The sequence below is a fragment of the Elephantulus edwardii genome, unplaced genomic scaffold, assembly GCF_000299155.1.
Source record: "Elephantulus edwardii isolate Elephantulus edwardi_28Jun2011 unplaced genomic scaffold, EleEdw1.0 scaffold00029, whole genome shotgun sequence".
In the NCBI taxonomy this organism is placed as follows: Eukaryota; Metazoa; Chordata; class Mammalia; order Macroscelidea; family Macroscelididae; genus Elephantulus; species Elephantulus edwardii.
This window is the reverse complement of record NW_006399779.1, coordinates 7,510,568-7,525,953: the sequence shown is the minus strand read 5'-3', so window position 1 is coordinate 7,525,953 and position 15,386 is coordinate 7,510,568.

The window sequence follows — 15,386 nt, the reverse complement described above, 5'->3', positions numbered from 1 at the left end:
TGTGTATGTGTGAGATAAATAGTTTAACTTTGGAGGTAAGGAAGGTAGGACTTTGTTTCATAGATTTGGGCCATGCTACCAGGAGTGGGCAATTGCTAGAGAATGATATGATGCTTGTAACAGTGTCAGTGAAAAAGAAGAAAACTCTGAACAAGACAAACTGACCCAGGTGTCACAACATAAGAATGTTAGTGATGGCAAGGATGGGACAGGTCTGGCCAGTGTTGTTTGTTGTACGTCAGGTCTGTATGAGTTGGAATTGACTTGAGGGCACCTAACAACAAGGGTCAGAGAAAGAAAGAGAGATTGACAATGAGGTTGATCAACACAGTGACTGTGACAATGGACTTGAACATATGAGGAATTGTAAGGGTGGTACAGGACAGCGCAAGGTTCAGCTCTTGTTTGTAAGGTCATTAAGAGTTGTAGTTGACTGGATGGCATCTAACTGCAAGAACAAAATGATGAATACTCTAGAATGCAGTGAGAATCCCATTTACCTTCCCAGAGTTCTCTATTTGAGGAAAGATGTGCCAGACTAAGAGCAGCCTGCTCACTTGCCTTTCACATTTTTTAAAAACTTCCTTCATTTATATTTCATATCTGGTGCGTAGGGAAAACATTTGACATTTGTCCAAATACCAAATGTACTTTGGATTTCATCACTTACATATTAGCAAACTCCAGCTACACGAGAGAACGTTTCCTCTGAATGCAGGGACCTGAGGGCTTGAGGGTCAGAGCTGAGGCCTCATGAGCAAAGCAGAGCTGTGGTCGCTGGGTTCTGGTTCTGACTGGTGCTCTTGGCAAAAGCTGAGGCAGGCACCCTGTGTGGGCTCCAGTCCTGCCAGAGGGTGGAGATTAAAGGATCAAGTGGATTTGGGAAGTTATGACTGTTTCCAGACAGTGTTCTTCATAGCCTTGGATCTAAAGAGGATTTGGTGTGGCTGCCTCAGAGCTGCCCAGAAGGTCAAGGCCAGTCAGTGGGAAGACTAAACAAGCTCAAGAATGGGCTGGTTGCTGACCTTCTTCTGGCCTTGTGTCTGCATAATTTAATAACCTGTCCAGGTTTTCTGTAGATGTGGTACCTGAGGCTGTTTTCAAACTAGCACCTTTCCCTGGGTTTAAAACAATGGGTCATGAAAAGAGGTAGCTCCTCCAACTTTTTTTGTAGCTGGGAACCTTGCAGGTGTGAAGATTGGAAGGGAAAGATGAAAGTGTTAATGATAGCTATGACTTTATTGAGTTTTTCCTATGTGGTCATTGAATTTATGTGTTAGATAAACAAGCAAAGTATTTATCAGAGTACACTTTTCATTGTTAGTTTATTTTACCCCTTACAGTACTCTCTGATGTTCTCCGAGGTAAAATCAAGATCTGTGGGCATTTTCATTTTATGCATGAGGATTCTGAAAGCACTGAGAGTTAAAGCCACTTTCTTAAGGTCACAGCTAATTAGGAAGAAGTTCTGAATTGGAACACAGACCACTTGATTTACTTCTAACTCTGTGTCCTCTCATTTTCTGCTGGTAAGGAGAATTGTAATAATAGGGAATATATGATTTAGTTGTTGTGTACCATCAAGTTGGAACCAACTCATAGCTGATCCTCCAGAGAAACTTCAGAGGCAGTAAATTGCTTGGGAGGAGATTGTCCTACCTGCTCCTGTGGACCAGCTTGTGACTTCAAACCATGTGCCTTTGGGATTGCAATGCAGCTTCTTAACACTAGGCCAGCTCCCTGGTATATCAACAGAACTCTCTGTTATACTAGTAAAGTATAATAGGGCATAATATTCTGGAATGTAGACTTACTATAGGTAATATATTCCAGTGGATCTAGACTCAAGCTGATTTCCTGATTTTTTTTTAATTTATATTGGTTTGCATACAAAATTCCTATGCATTGTGTTTCACAATTTCATTCATTCGCATTGTATTTCGTGCAATCATTCCAGTACACTGTGTTTGATAAACTTAATCCCCATTGAATTGTTTCCACTATATTGTGATTGGACATTCGGGCTGTTTCCATGTTCTTGCGATGGTGAATAATGCTGCTATGAACATTGGTGTACAATCTCCATTTGGGCCTCAGTTCTAATTTCCTTGCGGTATATTCCTAGCAGTGGAATAGCTGGGTCATATGGAATTTCTATGTTCAGCTTTTTGAGGAAGTGCCAAACTGCCTTCCAGAGTGGTTGTACCATTTTATAATCCCACCAATAGTGCATAGGAGTTCCTATCTCTGCACATCCTCTCCAACAATTATTGTTTACTCTCCTGTTAAATTTTACCACTGCTACTACTGGAGTGAAATGGTGTCTCATTGTGGTTTTGATTTGCATCTCTCTTATTGCTAGTGATTCTGAGTGTTTCCTTTTTTTTTCTTCTTTAATTTTGTTTTATATTGAATTATGTACAAAGTTTTAATACACTGTTTTTCATACTGAATCTTTACCATTTCCTTGACTGCTCTCCCCACCTATCAAATTGTAATGAGCATCACTTCATGTGTCTGTTGGCCATCTGAATATCTTCCTCTGTGACATGTCACTCCATGTTGTTTGCCTATTTTGTAATTGGGTTATCTGTCTATTGAGATTGAGGTTGTTAACAATTTCAGCTTGCTTGGGTCCACAATCAACACTCTTGGCACCAGCAGTCAAGAAATCAAAAGACAAATTGCGCTGGGAAAGTCTGCTCTCAGGGACCTTTCCAAAGTGCTAAAGAGTAGTGATGTCTATGGAGGACCAAAGAATGTAAAGGACTGCATCCTTAGAATATGGCTGTGTGCCCTGCACTCAGAAGGTGTCTTCAGAAAGAAGATTGCAAGCAGAGCTCACAAGGCGCTCTGAGAAGGAAGATTGCAAGTGGTTTTCATACATCTTTAGACACTGACTTTCATTATTATTCCTGCTTTTGATAAGGTTGTTGCAAGATGAGAGAAAACACAGTTTATGAATACATAGAAGTCTTGGTTGAATCTATCTAATTATGTACTCAGCCCATTGGAGCCCTATGGTAATTTTAATGTTTCTACTTGTACCTGGCCTGCCTGGGCTCTATGATGTAACTCTTAAAGTTTATATTTCCCTGTGAACCATGTCTTTGTTTCAGAAAGGTGTAAAAATAAAGACAACACAGCTGCCTGGGGCTGGTCCAGTCTTGTCCAGTGCTGTTTTGTCTTTGTAAGTTGTTTGTCTCTTGTGTCTTTATTTATTCATTTCTTCCAGGCATAACTCCCCCTGAGAAACAGAGTAAGTGGTCCCCAACAGATGTCAGTCTAGGGACTAAAGTGCATCTGATCCAGGCCACGGTCTTCACAATTACTTGCTATTCATCAGAGAGCTGGACAATGACTAAGGATGACAGAAGAAGAATTGACGCCTTTTAGTTGTGGTGCTGGAGAAGAATATTGAACATGTATCATGGACTATAAAAAGAAAAAAATAGGTCTGTCTTGGAGAGGGTGAAATCAGGTTTCTCCTTGGAGGAAAGGATTTTGAGGCTCCATCTCATGTAGTTTGGGCATGTTCCCAGAAAGGACCAGTTCTTGGAGAAGGACATTATGCTTAGAAATGTGGAAGACTAACAAAGAGAGGAAAACCCTGGATTGACACATTAACTGGGATAATGAAGGTAGGTGTGCTAGAGAGAGTGAGATTGGTTTAGGACAGGGCAGGGTTCAGAGTCATCATCCATAAGGTCACTATGAGTCACAGGCAACTCAAAGGCACATATCAACAACTACTACTTAATACTAGGAGCTCTGGTGGCCTAGTGGGTAAGAAGTTTCACTGCCAACCCAGAGGCAGACAGTTCAAATCAACCAATTGCTTAGCAGGTGAAAGATGGCAATCTCCTTCTTTATGATTTACAGCCTCTGAAAACCTACTGGAAAGTCCAGCAGTGAGTCAGTTATGACTGGATAGCACAAAGGACTTTTTAAAACCATTTAATAGGAGTGTGTTTGTGTGTATTATTTAACCTTTTTGAACCTCTGTTTATAAATTTATAAATGAAGATAATTTCAAAGACCTATGTGAAGATGAATAGAGTTATAAATAGTGGTTCCCTCATTGTTGTTAGGTGCTGGTGAGTATGACTCAAAGTGATCATATGAACAACAGACTTGTATCCTCTCTTACCCAGTGTCATCCTCATTATCCTGATACACTTCAGCACATTGCTGCAGCTATGATCTCACTTAACCTCACTGAGAGTCTTATTCTGTTTTTCTGACCCTCCAACTTTCAAGCATGATATCCCTTTCCAAAAAAAAATAGTCTCTCCTCTTTTCTCTTCTCTTCCCTTCCCCTCCCCTCCCCTTTCTCTCTCTCTCTCTCTCTCTTTCTCTCTCTTTCTTTTTAAATTTTTATTATTTTGTCTGTGTGTGCTGTCAAATCGGAGCTGACTGGCACAGGAGGAGATTGCCCCTCTTTCTCTAGCAGAGCATCTGGTGGATTTGAACCACGTACCTCTGGGATTGTAGTGCAGCTTCTTGCCACTAGGCCACCAGAGCTCCCTGTAGGCAACGATTTTGAAGCTCCACCTCATGTAGTTTGGGCATGTTCCCAGAAGGGACCATTTCTTGGAGAAGGGCATTATTCTTGGAAAGGTGGAGGAATAACAAAGATAGGAAGACCCTGGGTTGACATAATAAATGGTGTAATGAAGGTAGTTGTGTTGGAGATAGTGAGACTGGCTCAAGAGAGGGCAAGTTGCAGAGTGATTGTTCATAGGGTCACTATGAGTTGATGGCACATACCAATAACAGTAACTTATCCGAAGTATGAGAGATGAAGCTTCGTCATCCTTGCTTCCAAGAAGTACTTTGGCTGCACGCTTTTCCAGTCAAATTTGGTTTGTTTTTTTTTTTTTTTTTAAATCCATGGGATACTCAGTATTCTTCTCCAACTACAACTCAAAGCCATCTAGTCTTATGTTATCCTTATTTATTGCCCAGCTGTCATATACATAACAAGTTATGGGCTAAATCAATCACATCTTATTATTTAAACTGCTATCATTACTCTTCAGTAATTTGAAGAAGTCACTGACAGAAGACTTGACCAAGGCAATGCATCTCCTGGATTTTTAACTGCTGGTACTAAGGGTGTGAATTGTGGATCCAAGAAGATGGAATCATTGACAGTTTCAATCCTTTCTCCATATATTATGATGTTATCTAATGGTCCAGTGTAAGAACCTTTGGGTTTTGTTTTTTTTTTATGTTGAGATATATTCCATATTGAAGGCTGTGGTCTTTGAGCCTGATATTTCATAGTAACCAATAAATAAGTATTACTCTTACTATGAAATAGTAATAAACATTATCCCTATTTTAAAAATAACACAGGCTCAGGGATATTACATAGCTTACTCAGTAGCATGTGGAAAGTTTTCTGAGCTAGGATTTGGATTGATAGCTTGACTCTAAATCATCTGCCACATTATCTATTAGCAACTTGGGTTGTCTCCTATGTCTCCCATACTTAAAAGAGCATGTCCTGTATTTTATTTTTATTGGCTAAATCTGGCAACCAGCGCATGTGACAGCATGTTTTTGAACCTCCTTGCTATTGATATTCCTCCGAGTGAAAAGAAGATATTCTCTATGCCAATTATTGCTAGAAGGTGCCTGGCATGTCAAAATCCACTGAGGTAAAATTTAATTTCTGGAGCCAGGACTCTTGCCTTTGTCATCCATGAGGCCAGATCAGAGAAGACCTGTGCTGAGTGGATCCTGACACCTGAGAATGTCCACAGACCTCACGAAGCTCTTAAGGACTGAAGCACCTGGCAAAACTCCTGATTTTCTCAGTGGACACGGTCTTATAATGAGAACTGCTTAGAGCAAGTGCCTATGGTTTTGAACTTTTTTTCTAAGAAAAACCAACTGGAGCCTAAAAGACATGCTCTCTTCTAAGAAACATTCTCACTTTACTGCTGCAGAAACAGATTTGTTCATTCTTCTGGCAGTCTACGATGTTTTCAGTATTCTTTGCTAACACCATAATTTCAAAGCATCGGTTTTTCTCATTCTTCTTTATTCATTGTTCAGCCTTCACATGCATGTGAGTCAAGAAAAGGTATCATGGTTTGGGACAGGAGCACCTTTGTCCTTTAAAGTGACATCTCTTCTTTTCAGCACCTTTAGGAAGTCTTTTGCCACAGATTTGCCTAAGGTCATTTGCATTCTTGACTGTTACTCCCAGGACTTTTAAGGACTCCTGATGGTGCAATGCTTCAAGCATTTCAATGCTGCTATAAATTTAAAATGAATAAATATAATTTATATGTCAGTGAGATAAGATTGGTGGCAAATGAATAGAAGAGAAAGAGAATTTATCTTTATAATGCCATGGTTTAAAATTGGAAAATGTGTATGTTAGGGTTATATCCTTTCTCTGTACCTATTCAATATGTATGCTGAACAATAATTTGAGAATCTTTTCGTTAGGAAGAAGAGTATAGACAGGATAGAGTTTCAATCAGTTGTTCATAGGATCACTAAGAGTCATTAGGGGATCTCAGTAGAAACCAACTACCACGACCCCCCACCATATAAGACCTACCCCACATGAATCAGGCTTTTTATAATCTTTTGTTGTTGTTAATTTATTTAATCCTCTGGAGTCTCAGCACTTGTCTCAAGCTTCTCAACCCTTTTCTCTCTTTCCTTCACCCCTCAGACTAGAATTTCTGTAGAGGAAACCCAATTTATGCTCCCTCTCAGATTGACTCCTATTTTTGAGTTCATATTTATAAAATAGTGGTATTTCCATAGGTTTTAGATCTTCTACTTTCTCCTTTGAAATTTTTTCCTTGAATATTTTTCTTGCTGATTTCCTAGCCTAAAAGAAATTGAAGAAATAAATTATATACAATTTTAAAGCCAGGAAGCTTACTGAATTACATTGGCAGGTAGTAATCCTGGGTAAAGGAGAAAAAGAATACTTATCTTTGAAATGGGAAAAATGCTTTACCTTAATGGTTTCAAACTTCACTAAATAAAAATAAGTTTATGTAAAAAAATGTGTTGTTTGGCTACAGGTTTAATAAGTTCTAAGAGAAGAGTAAGACAAGGCTCTTCTCAGATCACTTGGAACCAGTATATGTGAGGCACTGGTCAGGTGCTCAGAACATAATTCTAAGACATCACTGTCTTTGGCTTGAGTTCATACAAAGGCAAGTTGGAGGAAAACCTATGCACTGCCATCAAATGGAGTCCAACGAAGAGCTACCTTCCAATGGATTTATGAGGCTATAAACCTTTATGGGAAGAGACTGGCCACTGAGTGAGTGATGGATGGATTCAGATTGATGACCTTTTGCTTAACTGCCTGACCCTTTCCACCAAGGCTCCTTTGGAAGGAAGACATAATGATATATTTCTAAAAATCAGTCCCTGAAAATCCTGTGGAGCACGTTTCTAATTTATTATGCTGGGGGTGGCAGTGAGTGGACAACTTCAAGGATAGCTGTGGGGGTTTTAGTAGTAGTGCTTTCCTTCAAAGACTTTCCCCTTGAACCTTTAATGTCTTCACTCTGGATCTGTTCTGCGCTTTGTGTATTCCCACCATTTATATACGTCTTTAATGCACAAAATAATGTTTATCAGGATATTGAGTCTGTCTGGAAATTGCTTTATTTAGAGAAGACTTAAAATTTCACTTGCTTTATGAGCATAGTTGGACTATGAATAAGAATGAAGGACAATTGATGTGTTGTCTTTGGCATATTGGCAAAGGATATTGAGTGTACCATGGACTGCCAAAATAACAAAGAAGTCTGTGTTGTAAGAAGGGTGGCAAGGGGGTTGAGATTTAGTCTCACACACCTTGGGCATGTTCTCAGGAAGGGTCAGTCCCTGGAGGAGGGCACAGCACTTGGAAAAGTAGAGGGTCGGTGATGGAAGAAAAGACTCTCGAGGATATGGGTTAACAAAGTGACTGTTGCAGTAGGCTTGGGAAGGGTAGAGATTGTGGATATGGTGCGAGAGCAGACAAGGTTTCAGTCCGTTGTTCATGAAGTGGCTGTGTGTCAGAATCTTCTTATCAACAACAACAACAACAGCGAAGAGTTGAATGGATTGGTACTCTTCAGGCTGGTAATGAGAACATAGTTCATTTGATTGGAAAAGAGATGAAACTTGTTTTGCATGGTTCCACGAGGCAAAACTGGATGGAAATTTCAGGGAGAGGGATTTCACATTCAATTTAAATCACTAAGTGCCAAGGGCTTACCCAGAGATGAGTGAAACAGAGAAAATGCTTGCATCTATTGGGCTACCACCTTATAATTATTTTTTTTAAATTTTATTTTATATTTAAAAAAATGCACTTACTGCAGAGGACCGAGGACTGTAGCCTTCAGTATGGGCTGAGGCTCAATGTCAAGAAGACAAAGATTCTCACCACTGGACCAATCGGTAGCATCAGGATGGATGGTGAAGAAATTGAGATTGTTCACAGCTTCAGTTTGCTCGGCTCCATGGTCAACACTCTTGGCACCAGCAGCCAGGAAATAAAAAAAAACGTATTGTGATGGGAAAGTCTGTGGTTAGGGACCTCTCTAAAGTACTCAAGAGCAGTGGTGTCTCTCTGGAGACTAAGGTGCGCCTGATACAGGCCATGTTCTTTGCAATCACTTGTTATGCATCAGAGAGTTGGACAATGACTAGGGAGGATAGAAGGAGAATTGATGCCTTTGAGCTGTGGTGCTGGAGAAGAGTATTGAATGTTCCATGGACTGCCAAGAAAACAAACAGATTCATCCTCGAGAGGGTTAAACCAGGCTACTCCTTGGAGGCAAGAATTCTGGGGCTTCGTCTGACATACTTTGGACATGTTGTAAGGAGAGACAGGTCCTTGGAGAGGGACATCATGCTTGGTAGGGTAGAGGGACAGCACAGGAGGGGAAGACCCTCTATGAGGGGGATTGATTCAGTGACTGGGGTAATTGGGATGGGTGTGTCAGAGGCAATGTGATTGGCACAGGATAGAGCAGGGTTTAGGGCTGTTGTACATAGGGTTTGCTATGAGTCGCAAACGGTTTGACGGCACATAACAACAACAACAACAACAACATTTTGTATTAGTGTGCATAAAAAATTTGTATACATTGTGTTTCACATTATCCTTCATTCATATTGTGTTTCATACAATCATTCCAATTCTTTGGTTTTTTTTTGTAAAATTAATCACAATTGAAATATGTCCATCATTACACCCGTCTTTTTATATCCTTGATGGATCTTTTCCATTTTCTTTACCCCCTCCCTCCACCCATCAAGTTGTGCAATCTCTTGTGTGATTTTCCCTCTACTCCCTTGCATGATTCTCACCCCTCTGCTCCCACTCCTTTCTCCCTTAGACCCCATATATGTTTTACTAGTTCTCCTTCTATTGTTACAGTATTTATTTTGTAGTATTTATCCTTATGAGGCTGAGTTCACTCAGCATAATGATCTCCAGTGTCTCCCAAGTTACGTAATAATTTTTGAAATTGTTGCTCCTGAATGCTGTGTAGTTTTCTATCAGGCAATATACCACAATTTCTCACCACCTTATTCTTTTTTATAAGTAGAACCACAACCTAGTCTTGGTATAAAAATGTTGCAGAGATATATCATAGTCTGCTATTGTTGTGTACCATCAAGTCAGAACCGACCCATAGGTGACCCTCCAGTGAGTTGTCAGAGGCAGTAAATCACTCAGGGAGGAGACTGCCCATACTTTCACCATGAAGCAACAGGAATATTCAAACTGCGTGCTTCCGGATCGGAGCATAGCTTCTTAGCATTAGGTCACCAGAGATACCTTTCTCATAATACAGTATGTATTTTATAGATAGCTTATATTTGAACAAATACATCTGGATTATTTAGTTTTTTATAATGTTTCTTTGAACTCCCTTTAACCTACCTGCTCTCAAGAAAGTAGAGGGTTTTGTTGACAAAGCATTTTCATTGTTTGACAGAGAGAGTCTAAGGAAAGTCTGGATGAAATTCATTTGGATCTTATCACAAATAGCCTATGTGCTTTTGGGCCTTAGATTTTTTCATCTGAATAATCATGACGTTGAACTTTCTTTCTCCATTCCATGTTTTTTTTTCTACTTCTACTTTGTTATTTTAACAATTAACAGAAAAATCCTATCCGTTCTTGAAGGGTAGGCAGATGGTTATTATGAGATGCCTACTAATATGATAAATACTTAATTTGATAATTTTTCTTTGGATGAAAATAAAAAGTCATCTGGCAAGAGTAAACCCTGATATTCATGTGCTGGAAAGATATTAGCTCTAGTGCTTAACTAGATTCTAAATGTTACAAGGAGGACTTCCTGTTGAGTTGAAACTGAAGACAAACAAGGTATGCTAAGGACTTTCAGGCAAGAAAGCAACTTCAGTATAAACTAAAGGCAGGGAGCAATGGGGATAAATTAGGGAAGTGGTAACTTCTAGAAATGACGACAAGTTTTATTGAAGTGGTTTTTGTTAAAGAGAAAAAAAAATAAAACTACTAAATTGAAACAAAAATTCTTATTGATATTTCTAAATGAACAGTGAGCACAGATGATATTTACTGCATCTTGCAATACACTCCTAATAATGTTCCTACTGTTATTGTGAAAATACACATGTGTGTTTCATGGGCAAATAGTTCAAGAACATGGGAAAATAAAAAATTTTGTCTCTGGTAGAAAATAATATTTTGCATTGTAACTGTATTAACAAATGGGAATAGAAACCAGTATCTTTAAAAAAAACAACAATTTAAGTCAGAAAGCATGTTCGGTGTGTATGCTGGTAAAAGAAATCATAGATTTGGGAGGATATGCACTCACCTGATGGGGCAGATGCAGGGAGCATACAGCAAACACTGTTGTCTCCTGCCTGCTAACTCTCAAAGAGAACCATTTCTCTCAAAAATCTAATTTTCAAGTAACTTGGTTGTAGTTTGTAGTTTCCTATAGTGCTGTCACACGGATTTCGGGGTTCCCCATCCACTGATGGAGCAGGACGCTGGTCCAAATGACATGGTAACAGGTGATACATCTTAATACCTAGGAGGGAGTTTTATAAGAAGCTGGAAGTTCTTGATTATATGCATTTAAGTGGTGACGTCTGTACAGATTAACAATTATGGAAAAGATGGTGTTGCTTTTGCAACTAAATATATCCAAATTAACTTGTCTAGTGATGGCAATTAAATAAAGTACAAGGTAATAATTGCTAAGATGTGGTACTGATTAACTGCAAAGCTTGAGTAGTTACTCTGTTTTCTAGTTTACTCTTATCTCCTCACTCCTACTTCTATCCTTTCAGGCTGATAGCAATTTTTATGTCAGAAAAAACACAAGTCAAGAAGGCCTGATGCTGCCACTTCCTTGAATCATCAACAAAGAGAGTTTCAATAACCCAGCTTCGGACACCCTGTTGTTCTGTGCCACCAGTTTGGAACCCTCTTGTAGCTGACCCTGCAGTGGGTTTTCAGAGGCTGTAAATTGCCCAAGGAGAGGATGCCCATCTGTCTCCCATGGAGCAGCTGGTGGAGTCAAATGCTTGCCTTTGGGTTGTCAGTGAAAAGCCTTACACATTCTACTGTCCTCTGAGTAGTGGAACATAGTTATACACAGAGTAATAACGATCTGGTCCATGACAGGGGAGAACTCTGACCCTGTTCCCAGAGGCCATTTGACCTAACAGGTCCTGTTTAGTACTCTCACCTCATCATCTCGAGGCTACCGTTTCCTAAGCCTATATTTTCTTATGTGAAAAATCACATGTTGTTTTAGAGGACTTCAAAGTCTAAAAAGTGATAAATCAAATTACCACTCATTAATTCACATTGAATAATATTAATTCAAGTTGAATAACACGTGCAGAACTCAGACTGAAAAATGCAGACCTGAAGGACAGAATCCTGAATCCTTAGTTATTTCCTTGTGCCCTCATTCATGCCAGGAAAGCAGGACTCAGTGGTGTCTGACGACCTCCAGGACCACAGTGGTTGCAGTCTGGAGATACTGACTATACACGCTGTCTTTTCGGTTGTCTTTGTCCTCAGGACCAGGACAGGCAGCCTGGTATCTACTGATCTTTATTCTTTCATTTCACTGAAGGAGCAGTATCTGGGTCCCAGACTTCATGTGGAAAAGTCAGTGCTGTTGCTGTCACACCTGCCACAGTGACATTTGGTGGCCACTGGATACACATACAGAGAATCTATGTGATGTGCCCAGTTGGGCATTCCATAATTCAGAGGCATTCATTCTTCGTCAATCTTTCTTATTCATTGCATAAATCTTACATCATTTATAAGGCCTTTGAAAGTACCATGACTTGAGCTATGAGCACTTTATTGATATATTTGCCTTTTTTTACACCTTAAAACAGTATTTTTACAGCAGATTTAAAAGATGGTACATACTACCAGAAGGACAAAGAAACCTGTCTTGGGAGATATACACCCATAATTCTCAGAATTTGTCAAGAAAGACCAGTCCTTGCAAAAAAAGACACTATACCTGGTAGAGTCAGTGAGAAAGATGAAGACCGTCAATGAGATGGACTGACATGGTGGCTGGAAGGATTGACGCAGACGTAGAATGATTTAGGGGATGTTGCAGGACCCACAGTGCTTTGTTCTGTTGTCCATAGGGTCACTATGCTTTGGAACCAACAGAATGGCACCTAACAACAATAGTAACTTGGACAATGAATAAATAATTTGTTTTATAGGTTAAAGGAGCTGCAAGACAATAGTTTCCCCAGTCTCCCACAGGATCAATATCCTACCAAAAGTGAAGTGTTTAGTAAGTTGAGTTTTACTGACCAAACTTATTTAATATCAAATGAAATCTATTCTAATATAATGAACTATTTTCCATTTCAGCTTCTTGAGCTCTACCACAGTCAGCTAGATGCCACAGAAAAACAACAATGAAGAAAGCAGCACTCCCCATTTAACAGATCTGTTGTGAGTAAGCTGTTAGAATGCTGGGGAGAGGTTTAATTACCTGTATGCCTTGGTTTGCTTAAGGACATAAAGCCTGAATTTTCTGATTCATTTGGCCCTATCATCTACAAGGACTGATTGTGTACCTAGATTGCTGTTGGTGTTTGCGTCCAGGCAAGCCAATAGGACAGACTTTATAATTTGGATTCTTGCATTTTTGTTTGGCTCTGAAATGAATTTTGGTACTCTTCTATTGCTAAAGTAAGCCTTTTATTATTCCAGTGGCCCTTTTAAGATATTTAACAATATACCATCTTTATATTTACAAATGTACTTATGGCCTTATTTATTGCCTTTCAATAGACAACAGGGGCACCGAAATATCTTTGGCAATGCACATCACCCGAGTTAACACTAGTCTTCGACTACTTCACAAACTTGTTTTATCTAAATGAAATCCGAGCCCAAGTATCCAATATGAAAATTAACTCCAGTTGCAATTTAGAAAGTGTTGGCTAAAGGACTCATTGGCTACTATTTGAGGGAAATAGAACATAGAGTAAGATTAATGAATATTGTACAGGTACTCATCATTCTCATTTCCAGCAAAGCAGAATTCTTTACCTGAGAGTAGTAGGAGCTCATGCACCAGGTGATTATCTTATACTCCTTTATTTCCAATGCAGTGGTGATGTTGTTTGTTGTTGTTGGTGCCGCTGAGTTGAGTATGACTCATAGTGATCCTATGAACAACAGATCTGAACCCTGTCCTATCGTGTGCCATCTTCATCACTAAGTGGGTGCCTGAAACACTGGAGCCCATTGCTATAGCCACTGTGCCAACGCTTTCTTTTTTTTAATTTCTTTTTATTATTTTATTATTTTATGTGTGTGTGCACGCACGTACCGTCAAATTGGATCTGACTGGTACAGGAGGAGATTGTCCCTCCTTTCCCGGCAGAGCATCTGGTGGATTTGAACCGTGCACCTCTGGGATTGCAGTGCAGCTTCTTGCCACTAGGCCACCAGAGCTCTCCTGCCAACGCTTTTTGTTGAGGCTCTTCCTCTCTTTAAGTCACTTCCTGTCTTTCCAAGCATGGTGTCCCTTTCTAAGGAATAAAGTAACTTCCTCTAGTGACTTGTGCAAAGTATGTGAGACAAAGTTTCTCCATCATTGCCTTTCAGGGCATATTCTGCTACACTTTTCCCAAGATATATGTGTTTGTTCTATTGGGAATCCATGGGATGTTTAGTAGGTGTCTCCAACACCACAACTCAAACTTAGTTGCACAACTTAATTGCAGATGATTGCACTTGAGAAAAGCTGGACTAACCTCATACCAGACTGAGAAGCAAACAATTAGGGCCCATTAAAAACCATGAAACTCAAAGAACTATCAACATTATGACATTGACCTAGTCAAGCAGATTTGAAAGAAAAGTGATCTTCAACTCCACAGTCACATTCAGCTCAACAAGTTGGCACATGAAACATATCATAAATCAGAACTCTGTAATTCTTTAAGCAGAGTTATTGCTTTCAAAGATTAAGATTTTTAAAGGATTTTAAAAGAGTTATTATTTTTAAAGGATTAAAAGATCAAAGTTGATAATTTTTCTTTATAAATGACCCCATTATGCTCAGTTTTCATGACTAACAAGCTTTAAAAAAATCTTAATCCTAATAAAACTCAATTTCTTTCTTTTGAAAAAAAAATACAAAAAGCCCCCCACTAATAATAATAGGTGAGAGCAACGCAAAGGTGAGAGCGGACATAAGTGAACTCACAACTTTTGTGGGTGTTACCATAAATCTAATACTTCTATAAAAGATAAAGTGTATACTTTAAAATGGGGAAGAAAAGGGATGGTACAGGATAGGACAGAGTTCAGATCTGTTTGTTTCTAGGGTCGATGTGAGTTTTATTAGACTTGATGGCTGCAGCTGCAAAAACAATGTGATTTCCACTACAGTTGCTTTACTAATCTGTCTGTCTTCTTCTCTTTTATAGCTCTGATTTCCCTAGCATTATGTCTTTTTCAAAGAATTGGTACCTGCTGACAACATGCCCAAAGTATGTGCAACCAAGTTTCACTACCTTTGCCTCTAAGGAACAACTTGGTTGCACTGCCTCCAGGCAAACTTCTTGTTCTTTGCGTGGTCCATGGGATATTCAGTGTACTTTACCAAAAAATCACAATTCCAAGTTCTCAATTCTTCTTCAGTCATCTCTATTCATTGTCTAACTTTCAGATGCATAAGAAACAACTAAAAAATATCATTTATGCATTATCCTATGTATATATTTGTACATGATAATTATAGTGTGTTGGGGTTTGGGTTTGTTTGTTTGTTTGCTTGCTTGACTTTTATAAAATATCTCTGGTGGCCTAATGGGTGAGGTGTTGTGCTGCC